The 25,660-nt window shown below is 36.5% G+C and overlaps 1 pseudogene across 1 annotated transcript; it reads right to left on the reverse strand.

Annotated features, from left to right (window-relative positions):
* Positions 1-17,581: 17,581 nt before the first annotated feature.
* Positions 17,582-18,030, reverse strand: LOC112635147 (annotated as a pseudogene). The gene has a single exon (XR_003121865.1). The product of XR_003121865.1 is annotated as a 60S ribosomal protein L31 pseudogene (transcript).
* Positions 18,031-25,660: the final 7,630 nt, after the last annotated feature.

Raw genomic sequence — 25,660 nt, forward strand, 5'->3', positions numbered from 1 at the left:
GAAATTATTTCCTTTGTATAGTTTAATTTCTTGCTCTGTATTTTTTGTATGTCTCTTGTAGGCTTGCAAATAACATAATTCATTATTTTAAACTGATGACAACTTAACTCTGCAAAAACAATCTAACAAACAAGAAAAGCAAAAACTAATAAAAATTCTACACTTGAACTCTATATCCCCACTTTTACACATTTTGCTGTTTCTATTTGTATTTTATACTGTCTATGTCTTAAAAAGTTGATATAGCTATCATTTTTGATGAATTCACCTTTTAGTCCTCCTACTCAAGATGTGAGTAGTTTATACACCACAATTACTCTATTATAATATTCCTTGCTGTGTACTTACTCTTACTAGTGAATTTTGTGCCTACAGATTATTTTTTTACAACGGATTACCATCCTTTTCAGACTGAATAATTCCCTTTAGCATTTCTCGTAGGACAGGTCTGGTGTTGACAAAATCCTTCAGCTCTCGTTTGTCTGGGAACGTCTATGTTTCTCCTTCACTTTTGAAGGATATTTCCACTGGATATAATATTCAAGGGTAAAAGTATTGCATTTTTTTTTTCTTCATCACTTTAAATATATCATACCACTCTCCCCTGGCCTGTAACGTTTCCACTGAGAAATCTGCTTCCAGAAACATTGGAGGTTCTTATATGTTATTTTTTAAAATATTTTTTTAAAACATATATTTTTCTTATATGTTATTTGCTTTTAGGATCCATTCTTTATCCTTGATCTTTAGCAGTTTGATTTTTAAATGTCTTGAGGTGGTCTTATTTGGATTAAATTTGCTTAGTGTTCTATAATCTTATTGTACTTGAATATTGACATCTTCCTCTACATTTGAGAAGTTCTCTGTTATTATATCTTTGAGTAAACTTTCTACCCCTATCTTTTTCTTTACTTCCTCTTTAAGGCCCATAACTCTTAGATTTGGCCTCCTGAGACTATTTTCTAGATTCTGATGGCATGCTTTATTATTTTTCCTTTTGACTCCTCTGTGTATTTTCAGATAGGCTGTCTTTGAGCTAATTCTTTCTTCTGCTTGATCAATTCTGCTATTGAGAGAGTCTTATGCATTCTTCAGATTGTCAGTTGAATTTTTCAGCTCTAGAATTTCTGCTTGATTCTTTTTACTCATTTTAATCTTTGTTAAATTCATTTGATAGGATTCTGAATTCCTTCTCTGTGTTATGTTGGATTCTATTGGGCCATTTCCCCAAAACAGCAATTTTGAAATATCTGTCTGAAAGCTCACATATATCTATTATTACAGAATTGATCACTGTTGCCTTTTTTATTTCACTGATGAGGTCATGTTTTCCTGGATAGTCTTGATGCTTCTGGATGTTCACCAATGTCTAGGCACTGAGAAGTTAGGTATTTCTTCTAGTCTTTTCAGTCTGGGCTTGTTTATACCTGTCCTTCTTAAGAAAACTTCCCATATTGCATTGTGACCTAAGTCTTTGGTCACTACAGCCATATGTGCATTAGGAGGCACCTCAATTGCAGTAATGCTGTGACTCTTGCAGACTCATAAAGGTACCACCTTAATGGCTTTGGGTAAGATCTGGGAGAACTCCCTGGATTATGATGCAGAGTCCCTTGTTCTCTTTCCTTACTTCTTCCCAAGCAAATGGAGTCACACCCTCCATGCTGAGCTGCCTGGAATTGTGGGGAGGAGGATGCAATTGCTTCCATGGCTGCCACTGCTAGGACTGCACTGGGTCACACCTAAGGCCTCTGGAGACTATTTCCTAGCTACTGCTGATGTTTATTCAAGGTCCAATCACTCTTTAATAAACAGGTGATGAATCCTGGCAGCACTGAGTCTTTCTCTTCAGTTCCACAGGTTCCTTTCTGCCCCTGGATGGTAGAAGTGCTGTCCAGGGGCTAGGACCTTGATTAGAGGCTCTAGGAATCTGTTTGGTGCTTTATTATACTGGGGCTGAGCTGGAACCCAGGTTGCAAGACAAAGTCCTCTTTCCCTCCTTTCCATAAGTAAAAAGAGACTCTCCCCATGGCCACCACCCCAGGCTGGTGGTGGCTACTGCCTGGTTATCTCTGATGCTTATTCAGGGCCCAAGGGCTCTTTAGTTAATAGGTGGTGAATTCTGCCAGGACTGAGTTCTTCCCTTCAGGGCAGTGGGTTCCCTTTTGGCCCAGGGTGGGTCTAGCAGTGTCATCCAGGAGCTAGGGCCTAGTATAGGGGCTTCAGGACTCTAATGCTTTATTTTACTCTGGCTGAGCTGATACACAAGATGCAACACAAAGTCCTCTTTACTCTCCTTTCTCCTCCTGGAGCTGTGAGCTGCACTGCTTCCTGTTGCAGGGATGGAGGGTCATGTGAGCACTCCCTTGGCTGCCCCAGCTGGTGTCTTACTGTGTCACACGCACTCCAAATCCACTGGCTGCAAGCGCAGCATAGCACCCAAACTTGTCCAGGGATTGCAGTCACTGTGGCGTGGAATGCCTTTAGTTTATTTAGGACCCTAGGGTACTTTAGCCTACAGTAGTGGAGCTAGCTGGAACTCAGGCTCCAATTGCTGGGATCAATAATTCCCTTATGGCTAGGGCTAGTCTAAATGCCCCCTCCATGGATACTTGCCAAATCCTGCTGTGTTGCTTTCCACTGTGATAGGGCAGCACTGCGTTCTAATGCAAAGTCCCACAATCACTTTGCTCTCCCTCCCCGAAGCACACAGATTCTATCTTCATGCCATGCTGCCCCTGCTGGGGGATGGAAGAGTGGTGGTGTCAGCAATTCACAACTATCTTAACTGTAGTCTTCAGTGTCTCTTTCCTTGATGTGATTTTAAAATCAGGTCCTATGATCATTCATCTGATTTTTGGTTCTTATGAAGTTTCTTTCTTGTGTGATGGTTGTTCAATTTGGTGTTCCTGCAGGGCGGATGATCACAGGAGAGTTACATTTGTCCGTTCATCTTGCTCTGATTCCTCTCCATTTATCATTCCTATTCAAATTCAAAAAGAGTTAAGTTTGCTAATAGTAATATTTTTACAAAGGGCTGTTAAGATTTAAAAAATGATTTTAAAAAAAGCCCTATATGAGAAGAGATCATTTCACTTACCTTTATGTCAATGTATTCAGTCTCCATCCTATTTCTCTTATCCTGGATGTTAATATGAATGCTACAAGTGGATATCTTTACCTTATTTTCCCTAATTTTTTTTATCTCAAGAACTGGCATCCCATTGTACTTTATTCCTGTTCACGTCTATTTTCCTCTCTACTTACTCCCTTTCAAAAACTTCAGGTCTCCATTCTTCCATGAATGTGTGGATTATATGTCATTACTCTCCGAAGATACTGCATCTCTTAAATTTTCTACCACTCAAAGTAACTGAAAATCATGAAATCAGAAAGAGTTTAATATTCTTAAGGTGGAACCTAAGGTCTTACCTTTACAGAACTTCATGCACTCTACTTATGGCAACTTCCTTTGTTCTGAAATCACTAACCTACCTGCCAGAGAATGATTCAATTCTTCTTCCTCACTGATTTCAATATCTACTTCACAGTTTTTTTTTTTTTTCTTGCCTGTAGTTTGGCTTTGTATTTCTGATTGCCAATTTTATTCCAATTATTTAGAATCCCAATCTACAGTCTTCATTTCTTCTTTTTAATAAAGAATTCCATTCGTTTTATTAGCAAGAGACTATGTATCTCAACCTTCCTTGCAACTATTCCTTTTTTTCATTTTATTCACATGTGCCATGTGACTGAGTTCTAGCCAGTGGGCTATGAACATAAGAGCTGCACTACTGTTTGCTTCCTGATCAGCTACTTGCTGTAAACTTCCTCTTTGCTGCTTCTTGCAGACACATTCGTGGACATGGTGATGAAATGAGAGTTCGGACCATTTGGAGGGGAAGATCACCCGAGGGATAGTGGAGAGACAAGATACAGACAACCTGAGTTTCTGGGTTACTTTGTGGAGCTCAGTTGCTACCAACACCTGTATGCATTTTGACTATAAAATTAGAGAGCAGTATACTTGTTTTAATGAGTGTAAATCATGGTCTGCTTGTAAAAGCAGCTTTACCTGTCAGTTTTGCCAGTCTTACAAATAATCTTGATGACACTTCTCAAATCTCTGAGAACATACTTCCTTCATCCAAAGATAACCTTTTTTTTTTTTTTTTTTTTTTTTTTAATCTTAGCCCCCTATATACTATAGTAATCTCTGCAATTCAGTAACTCAAATATCAAAATCCCTCCCTGGTTATAATCTTCTGTGCATGTTAATCACTACATACATCTTAAACTGTCTCCTAAGCACTGTAATTCTAGACTGACTTGCCTCTCTAACTGACTGACTTCCAATTTAGAAGGGATATTAAGAGATAGTCATGGAGGAAAAAGTAAGCAAATCCCCTAAAATAAGGAAGGAGTATTTACCAGTGACACATGCTACTGAAAAGTTAAAAAGATGAGAGTGTATATGTTAAGAAGACTGTAGATGGATGTAGAAATTCAGTGGTGTGGTATGTATATTACTTGGACGACTATAAGTAAATATAAATCGTGACTAATTCTAGAGAGTTATGAATGTAGGGGAAGAAAAAAGATAATAAATCTTATTCTATTTCACATTTCAGTCAAAGAATTATTTCACTCCTTTAACTCCCTAACTTCACTTTCATTTCCTCTGCCTTTCTCCGACACATATTTTTATCTTATGCTCTTACCTGACTCAGAAAATTTGAATGTCCTGATTGATCAGATCACTGCTCATTTTTTTTCCTTCTTCACATCCACATTTTTTTAATATATGTGTAAGCACACTCTTTATTTCCTTTTGTTTTGAAGAAGCATCTCTCTCTGGTTAACATTACAATCCACATCTGAAACCATGATTTGTCATTGTCTACATTCTTAGACTTTGAGCAACTATCCTCTGTTCATCCACACACTAGCTGTCCTTCTGTACTGACCATTTTCCTTTGTCTATAATAGTAAATTCGTGTCTCTTCAATTTAAATAAAATTTCTTACCCGAATCTTGATTACTTTCAAGCTACTTTCCTCTATCACCTTTCTTCAGTCATCTAATAAGTTTTGTAGGAAGAGCTTTGAGTTTCTTCTTCTTTTTCTCTATTTTATAGTACCATGTGATCTGGCACCTTTCTCAACATTCTCAGTAACTCACAAGTGATTTCCTAATCACCAAACATTACAATCTGTATAGTTTCCATCTGCCTTACTCTTCTTTTTGCATTTTTGTTCAATTTTTAAATGTCTAAGCTTAATTTATAAGTAGAAGTAATATTAACTGTAAAATTTGGGGGTGTACATAAAGAGATTAGAGTGACTCGTAACCTCAAATGTAACCACTGATGAGGTTAGGGTTAGTTGGGAAGGTTTTCTTTCCAATGTCTCAAATGAGCCATTAAAAAATGTTTCCATGGTTATACAAAAATTACTGTGGTTTTAGTGTCAAAATACATAAATTTAATCCTGTCAAGTATGTATTAAAATACTCTATTTAATATAAAATAAATAATAACATACATTAAGTTGCCCAATGTTATGGAGCATTTGTCAGTTGCCCTCGAATTACTACACATATCACTGTAAGCATTCTGATGCTGTTTTAATGAGGGAATAATATTTTTTTCTATTTCCTTCAATGAAGATGCCTTTCTTTTATAAAATGCTGCTTTGTACATTTATACACTGCCTATTCCTAATGTTGCTACTCTTGATGCTTTAAAATCCTATTTGCCTGTGTAAATTTGTCCATTATTTTAATTCTAACATTTTTGACAGTCACTTACTATTTCCTATTATTTATTCATTCATTCCCACAAGCAATATGAATGTCTCCTGATTCTTACTTTATTTACTATCCTTAGTCTAAGAATATGTCAACCTTGATGTTATTGCACAAATTATAGGCTATGATGCATACAGCATTCTTGTCTGTTCTGGAGGATTGCCTTTAATTGTCTTGTACAGGGCACTTACACATTTTCCCTATGGTATATAAGCCCTAGTTTTGGGTTAGCAGGTAAAAGATCTACCTGTCTCACAACCACCCAAGAACATGCTTCTGCGTGTAAGTTCCACCAATAAAACACCTTTTACCAACAAACTAGATTTGTCTGCCTCTCTATTGGGCATTTATGGCTACTTTGCATATATGGCCTTTTCACAGAATTGTATGTTATAGATGTTATAATTTTTAATTTTTGCCCTTTCTGTATTTAATATTTTGATGTTTTCTTTTATTTTTTATTCCTTTAAATATTTTTGCTTGCTTTGTGATGACTGATTTGTTTTTATACTATGAGCATATTTTGTAATTACCATCATCCTTCAAATTTCAAAAATCTTAATTCTATCTTATTTTTCACTTTGAAAGAATGAAGATTCGGTAGTGCTTTGGAGTAGAAAAAATTTAAAGTTTCTATTTAGGTCTACACCAACCCCTGCCTGGTTTCAAATGATATAGCTATCTATCAAAAATGTTAAAAATCTCTTTCAATAAAAAGTATGCACATATAATATTTTGCAAACACATTTGCCACACATTTTAAAATATATTCTCTGTATAACTCTTTTCAGTGTCCATTACTAGTCTTTCCATCTACAATTTACCATCCTTGATTGTGTTTGTTTCGTCTGACAATCATTTATGAATCCTTTCAGAAAGAACTTTTTCAAAATAATGGTCAGTTTTACTAGATTGGTCCAGCTATTGCCTTCACATTTGAACAACAGCTTTGCTGAATATATAAATCATGAGTCATCATCTTTCCTCTCAACCCCTATGGATATGGTTCCCTTGGTGTTTGAAGAGAGTTTGGGGGCATTCTACATCTTGCTTTTTCTGTGTTTGAAGTATTCTTTGTTTAAACTTTCCCACTGTCACCGAGCAATTTTTTATTCTGTGGCTTTTGTTATTAATTTGCTTGGAACATGACTGGTCTCTCAATCTCAAAATATAATATTTTAAAACTGGATAATTTTCTAGAATTATTTATTTGGTTATTATTTACATTCCATTTGCTCTACTTCTTTTTGGGGGTATCTCTTATAAGCCTGCTTTTCATTTTGCTTGACATTTTTTTTCATTTACTCTGTTAGTGTACTCTCTGCCCTTTGTCTTTGGATTTTTCTATTTCTTCCCAGTTTTGTCCTGTAACTCATTAATTAAATTTTCTGCAATGTCAAGTCTGCTAATTATTGATTCAGACTTAACTGTTTGTTTTTTTAATTCAATATGTGTTCTCTTTATCAAGAGTTTGTCATCTGTTCCTATTTCATGCTGGCAATGTTTCACTGATTTTTTCTTAATTCCTTAGAATGGAGAATCTACTGAGTTAGACCCTGTTTTTCTTTTCTTGAATTAAAATTCTTCCTCATATGCTTTTTATTGTTCTTTTGGTAATTTTTTTTTAAACAATCAATGTACATTTTATGTCGCTTTATAAAAACTTCTGGGTTTTGTCATAAATTGTTGCAATTCTTTATCCACATCCTTCATAAAGAAATCCATCAAGTTACCAGCGCTTCAGTGTGCCTCCTGAATATCTTAAGAGTGTTTCACTTTTCCCATAGAATTAACATGTCCAAACTAGACTAAGAATCATCTTCCCCTTCTGAACTCCCACAACAGTTGTACTATCACTCTGCCAATCATCCAGCATCAGTCAGAGTATCTTTTACTCTTCCTTTCTTTAATCATTTTATAAAGTTACAGTTCTCAGCTCCACAATTCATGTGATGTTTCATTTACATTTGTGCTTTTCCTTCTCATGTTACCCTTTTATTACTTTAATAACCATTCTCTTGGCATTTTCCTATTTCAAAGCAACCTATGTATTATTGTCAGGTTATTCTTAAATCTAAGCTCCAACAATGGATTTCTTCAGAAACTTTTAAGTATGTCTCTTTTATGTGTTGAATTAACTATATACTCTTCACAGCATTCATGGCTTGTCACAATAATGCAATATTTAGCCAATTCACATTTACAGTCTTATCTTCCACTACCCAGAGCATGGTATAGATTGGCCCACTTCTCTGCAAGCATGTCTGTGGGTGCCAACTTATAGACATGCCCTAGAAGGCACTTCCTTTCCAGTTCATTATAATACTACAAATATATATTGAGCTTATGAGCCAAAAATACCTGGTTATTTGAAATTTTAAAAAATATATATGTATCTCATTAACTTGCAGGCAACTCAGGTATATAGCCCATAATACATATATAGCATTTGTGATGGTTAATTTTGAGTGTCAACTTGGTGGGATTGAAAGATTCAAAGTATTGTTTCTGGGTGTGTCTGTGAGGGTGTTGCCAAAGGAGATTAACATTTGAGTCAGTGGACTGGGAGAGGCAGACCCACCCTCAACCTGTATGGGCACAATCTAATCAGCTGCAAGCATGACCAGAATAAAAGCAGGCAGAAGAAAGTGAAAAAAGAATAGACTGTTTTAGTCTTCGGACCTACATCTTTCTCCTGTGCTGGATGCTTCCTGCCATCAAACATTGGACTCCAAGTTCTTCAGCTTTGGGACTTGCACTGGCTTCCTTGCTCCTCAGCTTGCAGATGGTCTATTTTACGACCTCACCTTGTGGTCGTGTGAGTCAATACTCCTTAATGAACTCTGCTTTATATATACATCTATCCTATTAGTTCTGTCCCTCTAGATAACCCTAATACAGCAATCTTACCTGTTTAGTTAAAACCCATAGTATGCAGCACACCAACATGGCACAGGTACACATATGTAACAAACCTGCACATTGTGCACATGTACTCTAGAACTTAAAGTATAATAATATAAAGAAAAAACCCATAGTAATAATATTCTGGCCAAAATCAATAAAAGCACAGATTAAAAAGTTGGGAATTCTGTCCAAAGAACTTAACATAGGCTCCTTGGAGAAGATGGCATCAGAACAGTAATGTAAAAGATGAATTTGAGTTTCCCATCCAGAGAAGAGTAAAATGGTATTCCATAGAGTAGAGACAACATACTTTAAAAGCATAACAATTTTGTATATATTTGGGAAAACAAATACTCTGTCATATTCATCTATGCTGTACACATAGCAAATTCTAGAACATGGCCTGGAACAGAGATATTTCTACTATGATATTAGTAGATATTTCTTGGATAAATGAATTAAAGACTATCAGACTTGGAAGTATTAAAGTTGCATGATGGAAAACAAAGTTGGAAAGCAAAAAGGCTATATTGTAAATGTATGATTGTTAGTTCAGGAGATTGGACTTTAATTTATGTGCCATGGAGAAGTAGAGAAAATTTTTACAAAGGGAATTGGATGTTAAAATGAAACTTTTGGTCAGAATTTAAGAAAATAGATATCAAAGCAGATAAGATACTGAAGTAAACAGTGAGACAGGTCATCTTATAGAACCTTACAAATAGGAATTGCCCACGGATTAGGTTTGCAGCTCTTAAACTGGTTAAAAAAATCATCAATCTGTCTTTCTTTTCCTCTTGTGCTCAGCTGCTTTGTTCTTGAGGTCTCTTTTCTCTATACCATGGTTCTCAACCTATTTTTTTGGGAAAAATACCTTGAGCAGAATACTATGGGAAAACAGTCTTTACTCCTTTCTGTTCCAAATTCATGTTTTATCCCTTCCTGTCTGAACAAAAACGGTATGGAATCAACACCACTGAGCTCTGTGGGGAAAAAAGAAAAACCTGCTCCCTTCAATCTGCTGGAAGCTGGAGGGTGCTAGGCCTCTATGTGGTAGCACAGAGAGTTACAGCTTTTTTCCTCCTTTCTCTGCATTTTGGGCTCACAGTGCACCGTGTCTCTATGAGAATATGGACTTCAGCATTTACCAACATGTATCTGTCTACCTTGTCTTGTTTATTTTAAAAAAGAAAAAGACTTAGAGAAGGTCAGCAGAGGGTGGGTTGGAGACGTTTAGGTGAATTAAGTGGACACTTTGATAAGCTGGCTTCTCCCTTGGAATGTTTAATTGTGATGTTTAATGGACATCCTTGTAGTTTAAGATGACACTTTAAAAATAAATTCTCTCCTAATGATGAAAATAAAAAATTATCACGAGTAGATAAAGTTCATTTGGTGGATATTGAGAGAGTGCTGAAAAGCTACGTAATCTCAGCTCCGCCTATGATAGAGTTGGAGTGCTTTTTCTTCATTTCAAGAAGGAAGGACTTAAGATCACTTAAATATTTTAATAGACACTTTCTGCAATGGGGGAGGGTTAAACAGAGAGCAGATAGTTGGCTTCCACTTTAAAAATTCTGAAAGCAGAAAAATGGCTAGATAGCTAGTCCAATAGCTAGAGCTACAAAAGAAGCTGCTTTTGTTGTGTCAAAGAATGCTTGAATGCTTGAGTGTTTTCTTTGGCCCACATGTAGATCAGGAATTAGAATAAATCTAGGAGTATTATCTTAGGACTTAGGTAAAGGGCTACCTGCAGGAGCAAACAGAACTTACTTTCTCGTATCTAGTATATGTGGGTTGCGGAAGGAGTAATTGACTGTTCATAATAGAAATTATTTTGCTTGGGATTAGGGACTAGAGGCTGAAGGATCACCAGTGATTGAGCAATCTCTTGGGAGCCCATAGAAGCATTAATGAAGGAAAGAGTATACTTTAGACAGCTGTCAGACCCACTGAATACCAACTTGGGACACCATGAGTTAAATAAGGTCTGCCCTGACCTCCATTCTCCCGGGCTCCAACTCAAGAGTGGTAAGATATTTGTGATGATGGAAAGAGAACGAAGCCCAATCATTCCTTCCCCAGCTGATTTTTTTATACTGTGAGCTCTCTCCTCCTCCTCCTCCTCTCTGTCCCTAATCTTCCACCTTCTGGTGGATTTGACGGGTGGGTGGAAATGATAAATCTTAGTATTAAATTAAGTTGAACTTAAATTTTTCTTACAAAATTTAGGTGGTAACTTTGATTTAAAGTGACCATTTTCTGAGAATGACCAATAGAACCATGATATTGTCTGAGTTGTCAGCCCATGAAAATAAAACAACTAAATACATTTAAAGGACAAAGGGAGACTAAAATAAATTTGCTTTATGATCACATCCCATGAGTCACACTTATCCAATGTACCGGTTACATAAAGAAATTTTTCGAACTTATCTGTGTTTGAGAAATGTCCTTCACATGCTGAAAAAGTAATCATCTGAAATGAGCTAGATGAGTTAGGAAGATCATCCCTTCTTGTCAAAATTCTTATTTATCTTCCACACTGCCTCATACATTAAGCCATTCCTGATTTTCTTCCACTTCCTTTATCTCCAATTGATTATTTCATAAGTAAATATTTATTGAGCACTTACTTTGTATCAGAATTTTTATGATGTTTGCAATACACCAGGAAATGAAATAGGTAAAATGCATTATCTGCATGGGGTTTAATATTCTAGTTGGCGGAGATTAACAATAAACCACACACGTGACACCTGAGTAGCATTTACAGTACACTCAAGAGATAACAATAAAATAAATAAATAAATATAGCAGGCTAAGGGGGTCATAATAAGCCTTCTTTAAAGGGAGATTTGAGAAGAATCTGGAAGACAGTCATATGGTTACCCATGTGAATATCTGGAGGAAAAGCCAATTCCAAAGTTTGAATGTGGAATGGTGTTCGGTGCTTTGTGAAAGTGCAAGCAATTCAATCTGGCTGAACAGAGGGAGCTAGGGGGAATGGTCGTGGGAGACAGGGTCAAAGATGTAATAGCAGCCAAATTGTGTAGAGCCCTGAAGGTCATTGCAAAGATTTTGACATTTATATTGAGTGAGGCAGGAAGCCATTAGAAGGTTTGAGCAGAGGAATGACATAATATATTTTTGTTGAAAAACAATTTCTGTGATCTACTGTGGCTTTTCTTACTGTTCGTATATTTACCACAGCCTATTTTTTGTAATTATTTGTGTATAAGTATCGTTTTATAAATTATAGTTTCACAAAGAGTCTATGTCTTACTCAGTTTTGTATCACCTATATTGAATAACCAGCACTTTATATAAATGATAGTCAACCTACATTTGTAAGAATATAGTTTCATATTCCTTTAGGAAAATAACATTGATACTGTTTGATATTCAAAGAATTATTTTATTAATTTGAAAATCTGCTTATCTCAGGCACATTATTATTTTATGCCAAATAGTATTAAATTAATTGGACAATTACTTTTCCTATATGTTTGAGTATAGCATAGAAATTGGCTCATCCTTCTATACTCTATTCCTCTCCATAATAGAAAATTGCTTCTTTTAGACCTCTAATCAAAACTGGATCTGATTTTTTTAAATGTGTTTGCTTCCTCCTTTATAGATCCTGAACTCCCTATCTTGTTCACCTTTGAGTCCCTGGTATCCAATGTACTGTTTGACACATAGTAGTAATCCTAGACATTTGTTGAATGCATGCATACAAGAGTGAAATGTCCCCCATTATTGTAACACTTTTTACAACTATGAACTATTTGATCATCCTACTAAATGAGAATCATCCAGGCTTATCTTTGTGTCTCATGGTTAGAGTCAGGTTTCTAGTAACCATAGCCATTTCCATTACTGTGAAAGTAAGCGAGAAAGAAAAGGGAAGGAAGGAAGAAAGGAAGAGGAAAGGGTAGAAGAGAGAAAGGAGAGAAAGAAGAAAGGATAGAAGAAAGGAATTAAGAAGAAAGGAATGAGACAGAAAGGAAAAAGAAGAGGAGGGAGAAAGGAGAGAAAAAGGAAAATTCATCATGGCTACGAAAACTACTCTTCTCTCATATCCTTCTAGAATCTCTACCTTATCCTCTCCACACAATTTGTTCCATATTCCTTTGCACCTCACCATTTTCAATGTTTAAGAAAGTGAAAGGCATATTATAAAATAATACTTCCTGACATGCTTGACATTGAGTGATCAAAAAATTCATATCTCAGATTTTTATTCTGTAATAAAGAACAAAAACTTACTTGCTTGTCAAGGAACTGGTGAGATTTACCTAGCCTCTTTTACATATTGGGCAGCAAGCATGTAGAACATAACAGCCGAGAACCGAGTGATTAATGCAGCAGACTGTGGACATCAACTCCAGTGAACCCACTTTATTGTAGAATGCTTCTAGACTAAAACTTAATAGGCACTTTCCGTGTTTTCTTTCAGTCAGCCTGCTGAGTACAAGAAGCGTACAGGTTTAGATAGATTCATTGTATCATTTGGAATGTTCTAATCCAGAGTTTCAAATTTAAGATTTGAACAGTTCAGATCCATGCGACTTTATAGACAAAGATGGGAAGGCAATATTTCTGGGGAGATAATAGGCATACTTCACAAAATCTGGTATTCAAAGATCTGACTATTAAAACTTCTTATATAAAAGCAACATATTATGGCCATTATTTCCATGCAATGGAAAATGCAGGATTTCCAAAAATTAAAGAACTGAAATCTTATCCTGCTGACATCTCACACAATGTAAGGTGCCAAAAAACGTTATCTGTGGTTCTTTTCAGAATCTCGCATGATAAATATAGCATCAGCTTTGTCCAGGAGGTAAGAAAAGAATCCTGCCACAAGGCAAAAGAGAGTAGTAATATAAAAGTCAACAGACCTGATTTTCCCCAATAAAGGTGCAATCAGCCACCATCAACTAAATAATCCAGACATGGATCACTTGCGCCGTTATGCGTACATTGAAAGTAAAAAAAATGAAAATAACAAAATGAACCTCTTACTGAGGCTTTCTCAACAATTCTGTTGGTGTGAATCAAGAATTACTTTACATGATATTATTCAGTTATTTTCAGAAATTGGCTTAATTATTTTGTTGGTATGTTGCACAAACTCTATTACTGGCAACAATTTACCTGACTATATTGGCTTTATTGTGACATTAGCTTCTTTTTATTGCTTGTCATTGTATCAGGCATGGAGTAGAAAAGTTCTCATCATTTAGAGCACTTTTCCTGGAATCAAGCATCCCGAGTTCCAGGACTGAGTTCAAATCCTGTCATTTACTATCATGTTCTGTTGGTTTGACTTTGATGAATCACTAATTTTCTTAACATCCACTAATTGTTCTTAGCATCCACTTTGTCATCTGTAAAATGAGAATAAGAGTAAAACTATCTTTAAGGCGTGTGGTAAATATTGAAGACAGTGAATCTGAAAGCCCTCTGTAAACTCTTAAAAAAATAAAAACCTACATATGTACAGCATGATATTACTATTACCACATGGTCAAACCTTAAGCCCAGAGGTTACCATTTTTTTTTCCTGTTTACTCCTGAGATAAAATTCTATTTGCAGTGGGTTGAATCATCGCTTATTTAATCAACAATGGTTGAATTATGTTGAATCAAAAAGATATGTACAAGTTATATTCCCTAGGACTTGCCAATGTGACTTTATTTGAAATAACACGTTATAGATGTAATTAAGGATCTTGAGATGAATGATTCCAGATTTAAGTTGAACACCAAATCCAAGGATTGGTGTCCTTATGAGCGTAAGGCAGGCAGAGAAAGAAGACACAGAGAAACAAAAAGCAGAGACCGGAGTTATGCATCCCTAAACCAAAGAACAGCAAGCACTGAGGCAGCCACCAGAGGTCAAAGAAAAACATAGGGTGGATTTTCCCTCGGAGTCTCACAAGGAACTAACTTTAAAAACACCTTGATTTTAAACTTCTAGTCTCCAGAACAGAGGAAGAATCAGTTTCTGTTGTTTTAAGCTACCTAGTGTGTGGTAATTTGTTATGGCAGCCCTAGGAAACTAACAGAATGGCAACTGGGATGTTGTGTGAAAAACTAGTTTACTGAATGTACTCTGCATTCAAAGTTAATAATTAAGAAAAAAATGGCTCCAAAATGCTTTCGAAGTACTTTCACATTTAAATAGAAGGATGTGAACCTGTTTGGCATGATTTCACTGAGGAGAAATAATACAATTTGAATATTAAAATTTGTTCCCCTTTCAAAATATCAAGTAGGATGAGCTTCAGTTCTAAAAGTTACATTTCATGTTTGAAATACTAAGTTATATTCCATTGTTGAAGTTTAGGCAAAAATGATTTAGAGAAATTTAAGTTTCTTTTCAACTCCTTCTGGGGTAAACAATATGTATGTTCATAGGTACATTTTGGTATGTATATATATCCCAAACGTTACATTTGTTTTACTTATTTGGCACTGTATTATTTACAAAAAGAATTTTGAAAGCTATATCTTTAGATTATACTATTTTAACAATATATTCATTAATATATGTTAAATATTTAAAATACTTTATACATATTTATGAGCATAAAATATGACCTACTAATGTTTCTTAATATAAAACTTAATTTTTCTGATAAGATGAATCAGAAAAATACTTCTTACATCTTCCATAGTAAGTCGTGGTCCTGATTCTGTCTTCAATCTTGAAAGAACTGACACATCAATTAGATGGCAAAAGTAAAGAGAGATCAGCTCTTTCATAGTTTACTTTTTCTTATCTTTTCTTTTTAACTTGGATTGGCAGTTCTTGCCAACCTCATCTCATTTAGTTTTACCTGCTTACTAAATTAGGGAGAGTGGGGGTAAGAGTGGTCCAGAAAGATAGTCTGCAATCATTCAGCTAAAAGCACTACAAAAGTTTTCTATTCTTCTGGATAGAGGAGGAATTGTGACCTGAACCGTTATACACGTAAGGAAACAAAGATACTCAAAAATTCCTGGAAATGGATTTGTTTGAAAATCTTGTCAACTCAAAGTAGTTTTCTGGAAGATATCCAGGCCTGTGATTGAGCCTCACCTCTGCTTTTGATTACCAAGAGGAATTAGGCCAGGGGTTCTTAATCTTTTTTGTTCCATGTACTTCTTTGGCAGTTTAAGGAGGTCTTTGGATCCTGTTAATGAAATATGACGGGTTTTTTTTTTCTCTCTTTGCTTCTTTGTTTTTAATGTTTTATTTTGAAATAATTATAGACGTACAGAAAATTGCAAAAACAATTCATAGGGTATACCTGTTTGTCACCCAGCTTCCCTCTGTGTTGTCATTTTATGTAACTGTGGCAATTAGTGTTGATACAATACTGTTAACTATAGAACTTATTCAGTTGTCATCTTTTACATGTAATTATTTGCTTGTATGTGCATCTTTCAGTATTGGTGATATTGACTTGGAATTTTCTGTCTCCTTCTACATTTCTCATATGAGATCTATATTTATCATGTAGCTATGTCTTATGACTTATATTATCATAATATCTTCCTAACATCATCTCTGTAGTTACTTCAGATCTGTAAACACTGATAAAAATTTATTAACAAAATGATGGCAGAAAGTAAAAAAATGAAAGCACAGATCAAATATTCAGTGTATCTGTATTTTTGGAATACTTGGTAGGTACAAAGAGCTTTTTGCTAGGAAAAGGAGATTCTCTGCCAAAGAAGGAAAATGCAGTTCTCATGGCAAAATGCATTAGAAATAACTTACCCCCAAAAGAGGATAATATCATAAGTTTATTGCAAGAATCTATCATTCTTTTCATGATACTTAGAAGTTTTGAAGTAAAAGAATATTGTGATTGAAGACTTGAATTTCAGTTCAAATTTTGGCTCTATGGCCTTAGGTAAATCACTTAACCTTTTGAAGTCTCAGTGCACACGACTCTAAAAGAGGAAATCAGGCATTCTTCAGGGTATTTTCAAGTATAAAATGCTATGAACACAAAATAATTTTTTCATAGTCTACGACAAGAGTCTTTCAAAACTATTAAAGAAGTAACTTTTTCTTTGGACTCTCCAGTCCTTTTGTATTGTGTCACCTTAAATTAGGTCTCACTGGATTTCTAGTTGGTTCTGCATCCATTCTTTAAATGGCCCACCATTTTATCCTATTATCTCATTTGCCTCTTTTTTTTTTTTTTTTTTTTTTTCATTTTGAGACGTAGTCTCACTTTGTCACGCAGGCTGGAGTGCAGTGGCATGATCTCTGCTCACTGCAAGCTCCGCCTCCCGGGTTTACACCATTCTCCTGCCTCAGCCTCCCGAGTAGCTAGGATTACAGGTGCCCGCCATGACGCCTAATTTTTTGTATTTTCAGTAGAGACAGAGTTTCCCCGTGTTAGCCAGGATGGTCTCGATCTCCTGACCTCATGATCCACCTGCCTCGGCCTCCCAAACTGCTGGGATTACAGGTGTGAGCCACCACGCCCAGCCTCATTTGCCTATTTTTGAACCATGATGTGCTTTTAACAAGTATTTCCCAAATATATTTGATTACAGAACCTCCCACCTACTTCTTACCAAAACCTCTAAGCAAGCCACTTTGGGGAACACTGCCCTCCCTCTTTATCCTCCAGCATCAAAACATTTTTATTTTATATCTCTATCCCACTCAGTCTCCTTTTACAGAAGATATTTGATATAGGTTTCTTTCTTTTAGTCTGATATGGGAAAGAGGTGCCAATACTTCTACTTACAGTTAACTTGATTTAAAAAATTATATGCTCCCTAAAGAAAGTATAATAGAGCAACTTGTTTTTCATTGTTGGTATTCTATGTAATGTGATCTGCAGGATTTTTTTTTTCAATTTTATAACTTTATTTGATGTATTTGATGATCAGCGATTAGTTCTCAGCCACATTGACTGTCTGTAGATTTTTGAAAGTGGTAACAGGTACATAGGTAACCAAAGTATAGAGCTTATTTGGTGAATCTTCATCCTCATTACGTTTTCTGGACCGCTGCACACGGATTCGGTATGGGACATTCCTTATTCCTTTGGCCCAGAGGGCTCTGTTGAGCCTGGTATCAATGCGCACATCTGGAGTTCCCATCTCCTTCATGGCAAATTTCCGAATCTCGTTGAGTGCCCGAGGGGCACGCTTCTTGAAGCCCACTCCATGGATGCGCTTGTGAATGCTGATGGTGTATTCTCGGGTCACCACCTCATTGATGGCAGAACGGCCCTTTTTCTTCTCGCCACCCTTCTTTGCGGGAGCCATTCTGCCGGGTCCAAGTTGGAAAGGAATGATCTGCAGGATTTTGATTAGGTAAGTTCCAGCTTCCTTCACATCACATAAAAGGGTCTGTTGGTAGATCATCTACGTTATCCTACCATTTTTATTTATCATATTGATATTTTTGTTATGTAGCTATCATCTTAGGAAACATTTTACTTTCATTTTTGACATTTTAAAAATCTGATTCCATTACATTTCATTAAGTAACAAAATCTGTTCTTTTGTCTTTGTAGAACAAATTAGACATTTTTATAAAGACAATTCTCATTTGCTTTCTTTGCTTTTCCAATAACTATGTTTGTCACTTAACACTGGTGACATGCCTGACTTGGGCTTGAGTTTCTCCTTCCACATTTTGCATAATACTTTTGAGTTTTCCATCTGGTAGATTTATCTGACATCTATCATAGTGGCCTCCTGACAGCACCTTTACAATACTATTACTGTAAAACTCGATTATATATACTTTATATCCTATCATTCTCACAACTACAACAATCTTCTAAAAATTTGACTTTCTAGCCTCAGCATAGATACTCTGGCTCCTGATGGAAAACACTATAATTGTTGTGTCAACTAGAACATACATATGATTGTCATCAACTCTGTAGCTATAAGACAACTCATATTGATTGGACATTTTCTTTCCTCTACCATCTCCCTAGTTTCTCAAATCTTTCTGAGACCTACACACGGTGACTAGCATTATTGTTTACAACCTCTTGGAGGCATAGAAAGAGTAAGTGGCTCACGAATCACTCAGCAAACCTGGAAATCATCAATTCTCCTGTGTTCTAAACAAAAAGTCTTAACTGTACTATCTTTATACTACCACACCTCATATGAGACAAGTCATGCTTCATGTATGAGAATAAATTTCAGGTCCTAAGACACTCATACCTTCTCAAAACTATATGCCCTACAATTACAACTCCAGCAAAGCAATATCTTTAAGTCTCTGCTCAAAGTCTGCCAACGGGGCCACGTTTATTTTTCAGATTATTACTTTAACTCCTTACATCATCTTCCTACCTCTACCTTAACTTGTTTGTTGACTACTTTTACCCTCACACAATCTGTCACTCCACTGGCTTCCTTGATGTTCCTTAAACATGCCAGGCATAGTCCAACCTCAAGGCCATTGTACGGGCTGTTTTCTCTGGATCATTTGTTTTCAAGATTTTTTGTCTTAAGATATTCAAATGTCACCTTCTCAATGAAGCCAACCTTGACTATTTCCTTTAAAATCATAACTCTTCTCCCACTTCAATTCTCCATACGTTCCTTTTGTTCATAGAACATGTCATATTTAATATGCTGTTATTTGCTTATTTCTTATGCTTGTTATGCATCGTCTGTTTCTTTCGACTAGAAGGTAAGCTTCTCAATTGTAGGAATTGTCTGTTTTGTTTGTTGCTATATCCACAGCACAATAAATTTCAGTTGAATTAATGAATATACATTCTGCCAGTCTCTCTATAGGTTTGCAGACACCAACTATCCCTTCAAATTAGGCATTAGGATGTTGTCTGTCTTTCCTAACGGAGAAGGTTAATAATCCTGGGGCTCCCTCAAAGAAAAGGTGGCAGAACAATAGGCTCACTTTTGCAACTGGAGGGAAATCCAATTTAAAAACCCACCATATTCTAGAATAGAATATAGTTTGATTAAAAAAAAATTGAAAATAATTTAAAAGCCTCCTGGTCAGCATTACTTTGATCAGCTGATATGTCTATATAATGTAGCTCTTCTTTTCAGCTTTGAAATTGTAAAATATTCTTCCCTGGCTACAAGTCTGAGAAAAATAGTATCTAATTGCTATTTCTCTTTAGAGTGATCAAGCTACAGGGAAATTCACTTGTAGCATTCTACTTTTACATTTCTCTATAACTAGAAATGTTTTTAACTTACAGGGCTATTTTACAAATGTCTAACATTCTATCATTAGATATATTAATATATATGTCTATTCATTTGGTATATGTGCATGCGTGTCTGTGTGTTTTTGGTGAATTTGTGATTTAAACAGTGTTTGTTTCAGTGCCTGGGAGAATGTTTTAATTGTTTTCCTCCTAAAAGGATGCAAACTGTGTTCAGAGAGGTGGTGCCTCACTTCTTGTACAAGATGCAGTGTTCAGGGTCTACCAACCATCATAGAATAAGATTTCTAATCAACCTGGAGAGTGATTACTTCACAGCAGGTGGGATATATTTTAAGGCCTCTTTGCTTCTTTTTTTTTTTTGGAGTTGAATAAGAGTGGGTAAAAAAAGATGGCCCCTTAGGTGTTATCTGAACTAGCTCAATCTAATAGAGTTCTCCCTTTTATCATTTTATTTCCTTAAAATGTTGGCTGGACACAAAGGGAACTTCATTTGGTGTAGATTGCCTAGAGAAGATGCTAATTGAAGACAGTGGTATTGTGTAACAATTCACTGGCTCTGTCAGCGGTTCAATTGTTGCTTTACTTGGAAAATTAGAAATGGGAAGGTTGGTTTTTGGATAAGCACTTGAACTTTTCAGGATTTGTGTTGAGCACTGAAAATGGAAGCAAGGAAGTCAAAGAATAAGAAGAGGACGAAAGACACAGACATATCTCAGGAAAACAATCTGGTTACAAGAAGTGACTTGCTAATTTTCTGAGTACTACCTTTGTGTTCTTCCTGAAGTCTATTATCAAGTAAACAAAATGGGAACTGACTCATTCTGGTGTTTCATAAAGCTTAAAAACAAATCTCTCTCTTCCCTTCTCTCTCTCTTCCTCCTGTTACAGACCACAGGCTCTTGGTCACACTCCTTCTCTTTTTCTTTTGTAAGCTAACAAGAAAATTGACTTTATTTCAAGATGTAGAGTCAAGTGGAGTAACAGCACTCTCTGAGATAAGCATTAGGTGTTCTTTCAAGCTCTTTCACAGTACATCTCATTTTCTTGAAAAGTCAGGTTAAATTAGCTAAATAACAATAAGAGGAATGCCCTCAGTTTGAAAGTCAATTGTAGTGATTCTGAAGCATTTTTACAATGGTAGTGAATTAGGAGAGATGTTGGATTTACTCCCTAAAACGTGACACTGTTTTTACAAAGTAAACTTTGTAAAAGTCTGGTGTGCTGGGCTAACAAATACGCCTTCTTGTGAGTTTCTACATGAGCAATATGAGATGACCATACTCAGGGGTTAGGTGGAGGGAGGGCATTAGAAAGGCTTGAGAGAGGGCAATCTTTTCCCTATGGTGCCTGAAAACAAACACAATTCTTTGTTTTTGAATAAGGACTGACAGAGCTGTTCTGTAGAGGTTCAGATAGTAGACATTTTAGGCTTTACTGGTCTTATTACTAGAGGTGGTGAATATCTGAGTTACTAGCAGCGAATCTGTAAGGGTCTGCAGCAACCTCAATTCTTGCCTCCTCAGAAGAAAGAATTTGACTGTGGGGTATAAGGCAGAAAAAGAGATGGAGCCAAGTTTTAGAGTAGAAGTGAAAGTTTATTAAAAAGCTTTAGAGCAGGAATGAAAAGAAAGTAGAGTACACTTGGAAGAGGGCCAAGCAGGCATCTCAGAGTACAAGCGTGGGGTTTGACCTTTGACTTGGGTTTGATATGCTGGCATACTTCCAGAGTCTTGCATCCTATTTCCCTTGATTATTCCCTTAGCGTGAACTGCTCGCATGTGTGGTGGGGGGCTAGCCCTTGGGAGGTGAGCATGCACAGTGTGTTTAATGGAGTCGTATGCATGCTCACCTGAGCCATTCTCTTCTTTTCCAGTGGAATGCCCCTAGAAGCTCATATACCAGTTAAACTTTGCCATTTTGCTGCTTAATGGCATGCTCGAGCCCACTTGCCCAATTCCTGAGATCTTACTGGTGAGAGAAAGGACTAGCTGGATTTCCTAGGCCAACTAAAGTATCCCCAAGTCTAGCTGGGAAGGTGACTGCATCCACCTTTAAATAAGGGGCTTGCAACTTAGCTCACACCTGACCAATCAGGTAGGAAGGATAGCTCGCTAAAATGCCAATTTGGCAAAAACAGGAAGTAAAGAAATAGCCAATCATCTATTGCCTGAGAACACAGCAGGAGGGACAATGATCAGGATATAAACCCAGGCATTCGAGCCAACAGCGGCAACCCCCTTTGGGTCCCCTCCCTTTGTATGCGGGCTGTGTTTTCACTCTATTAAATCTTGCCAACTGTACTCTTCTGGTCGGTGTTTGTTAGGGCTCTAGCTGAGCTTTCGCTCCCCGTCCACCACTGCTGTTTGCCTCTGTGGCTGACCGTCACTGACTTCCATCCCTCTGTATCTGGCAGGGTGTCCACTGTGCTCCTGACCCAGTAAGGCACCTGTTGCTGCTTCTGATTGGGCTAAAGGCTCGCCATTGTTCCTGCATGCCTAAGTGCCCGGGTTTGTCCTAATGAAGCTGAACACTAGTCACTGGGTTCCACAGTTCTCTTCCGTGACCCATGGCTTCTAATAGAGCTATAACACTCACTGGCATGGCCCAAGATTCCATTCCTTGGAATCCGTGAGGCCAAGAACCTTGGGTCAGAGAACACGAGGCTTGCCACCATCTTGGAAGTGGCCTGCCACCATCTTGGGAGCTGTGTGAGCAAAGACCCCCGGTAATACTGGGAAGTTGTTGATCACCAGTTTCAGGTGTTTTGATCCATTGGGGAGACTGCCATTCCTTGATGGTGGCTGTGACCAAATTTATTTGAAATATCAATCTGAAAAAAGAAACAAAATTAATATAGTACTACGTTAATGTAAGTAGAGAGTTTATTTGGGCCAAGTTTGAGGACTGCAACTCATGAGACATAGATTCAAGTTGCCCTGAATATATATGCTTGATAGTGTAGTTACAAGTGACTTTTTAGGGAAAAACATTTTAAAGTTGATGTAAGCTTTTGACTGTTGTATTGGCTTGTGAACTCTAAAGTATCTGAGACAGGTCTCAATCAATTTTGAAAGTTTATTTTGCCAATGTTAAGAATGTGCCCATAACACAGTCTCAGAAGGACCTAATGTCATATGCCCAAGGTGGTCAGGGTACAGCTTGCCTTTTTTTGTTTTTTGAGACAGAGTCTCACTCTGTCACCCAGGCTGGAGTGCAGTGGTGCAATCTCAGCTCACTGCAACCTGTCTCCCAGGTTCAAGCGATTCTCCTGCCTCAGCTTCCCAAGTAGCTGGGACTACAGGCACGCACCACCACACCCAGCTAATTTTTGTATTTTTAGTAGAGACGAGGTTTCACCATGTTGACCGGGATGGTCTCGATCTCTTGATCTTGTGATCCACCCACGTCGGCCTCCCAAAGTGCTGGGATTAAAGGTGTGAGCTACCACACCCAGCCAGCTTGGTTTTATACATTTTAGGGAGCCAGAATACATCAATACATGTAAGATGTACATTGGTTACATATGGAAAGGCAAGACAACTTGAAATGAAGGGGCTTCCTGTTCATAGGTAGATTTCAAAATTTTCTCATTGGCAATTGGTTGAAGTCAATAGAAAGGAACATCTGGGTTATGATGATAATGGGTTGCGGTAGTTTTATCATGCAGATGAAGCCTCTGGGTAGCAGGCTTCAGAGAGAATTGATTGTACATATTTCTTATCAGACTTAAGATCTGTGTTGATGTTAATGCTGGTCGGCTTTTCCTGGATTCCAAAAAGAAAGACGGTATAATGAGGCAATACAGCAATAGGTTTGGATAAAAGGGATATGATTTAATGGTAATGAACGGGGATTCTTAGGAAGCCCCGTTTGTTTCGATTATTCTGTTTCCCTACATCTTCAGAGATGAGGATGCTCCTTTCCTACAGATGTAGAACAGGTACCTCTAAGGGTCTTACTATCTGTTTCAAGTGAAGGTCAGAAAATCCTTCCTAGATTTTGTGACCTGCTTCAGAGGTCCCCTTCTTCCCTTGAAGGTGAGAGTAATCTTTCTGCTTCTGCTATTTTCTCAAATGTCACAGTGCCATAGTTTGGGATAGTACATCCTGAAACTCATCACTTTCAATAGAACATTTGATGTTCACTTGATTTTTTGTTTCATGTAATTCTCATATATCATGAAATACTCATTTTAAAAAAATTATTCAAAAATGCACAAACCATTCTTAGCTTGTGGACTCTATAAAACCCAAAATTTAGACAACACACCATGGTTTGCTAACCCTTGTTTTAAAGCTACAAACTGATATATGCCAAGGCTAGTGAATTTTATCAACACACTTTTACACTCTGTCTAAAGTGGATTTTAAGTTTTAGAAACATCAAATTTATTAAAATATTTGATTTATACTATGTGTAACAGGCATTATGGCTAGACTATAAGTAAATGTGATCCTAATCCCAAAGGATTTATCAGTGTCTAGTAGGAGACAGATACCTAAACAATTAAATATAATTCTAAACTGTAACAAAAGTAAGTATAAAGTATATGTAGAAACTTAGATTCAAGAGTGATTAATTTTAACTGAGAAGAATGGAGGACTCGGGAGACACTTCAGAGTTAATTGAGCAGGACCTTGTAGGACTGGAGTATGAATGAATGATTTCTGCCCACTAGACTGATTTGTTTACAGCTGTAGTTTCTAATATTCCATAGTTAAGGCAGTATTTGGAGCTTTAATATTAGTTTCAATTTATCTGCAATAATTGGATTGTTTTTCTTGGTGTAGATTTTATAGAATAAGCTATATTTTCCTGCCCAAATAGTATACAACACCAAAACCTTCCTGAAACCAGATCAAATGTTAACTCTCCTTGACAGAAATCAATCAGAACATCAGATGGGTAATTGTTTATATTCTGAAAAACAGCATAAACTATAATGGAAAGAATACAAAAGCTATAAACGAAATTGCAGAGGCAGTTTCTTCATTCAGTCATTTATTCATTCAAATACTTACTGTGATAAATGCCTAATAGGTGCCAGTGATGATTCTGGATGATGGAGATACAGTAGTGAATATAAAAATTTATTGAGTATGTTCTAGGATAAGACCAATAATATTATCAAAACACTAAGAAAGAATAAAAGGTGCTCTGAGAATTAATAAATAATAATAACCACCATGGAAACGGGATAGAGATGAGCTAGAAGCAGAACATCTTTGATAAGAGAGCCAGAGAAGCCTTTGTTGAGATGATATTTCATCTGAGACTTCAAAGGATTTAACAACTCAGCTATGAGCAAACTTGGGGCCAGAGAATTCTGAGCCAAGATAATATTAGATTGAAGGGAAGGTGCTTGATAGTATTTTCCATAAACAGGAAGAGGACCTGATTAGAGAAATACATTTACTGAAAGATGGTTATAAACTGAAGTGGAAGATAATATTAATCTTTAATGGTATATTAAGTAGTTTTGATGTTATTCTCATTGCTTTGGGAATCTATTGAAGTGTTTCATGCAGTAAAGTGATATCTGATTTATAATTTTTAAAATCTGCCATTGTGTAGAAAATGAAATGTAGTGGAACAAAAGCAAAAGTCTCTTGCAGGTGACAGTTACTTCCCATTACAGTGAAAATGCCTTATACCAATTGTCTGCAGTAAGAATGGTAATAATTTTTATGCTTGTAAATCATTCTAAGTGTTTTCTTGAATTTTTGAATAGACAGAATTGGCCAACTTAC

The sequence above is a fragment of the Theropithecus gelada genome, chromosome 11 (assembly GCF_003255815.1).
Source record: "Theropithecus gelada isolate Dixy chromosome 11, Tgel_1.0, whole genome shotgun sequence".
Lineage (NCBI taxonomy): Eukaryota > Metazoa > Chordata > Mammalia > Primates > Cercopithecidae > Theropithecus > Theropithecus gelada.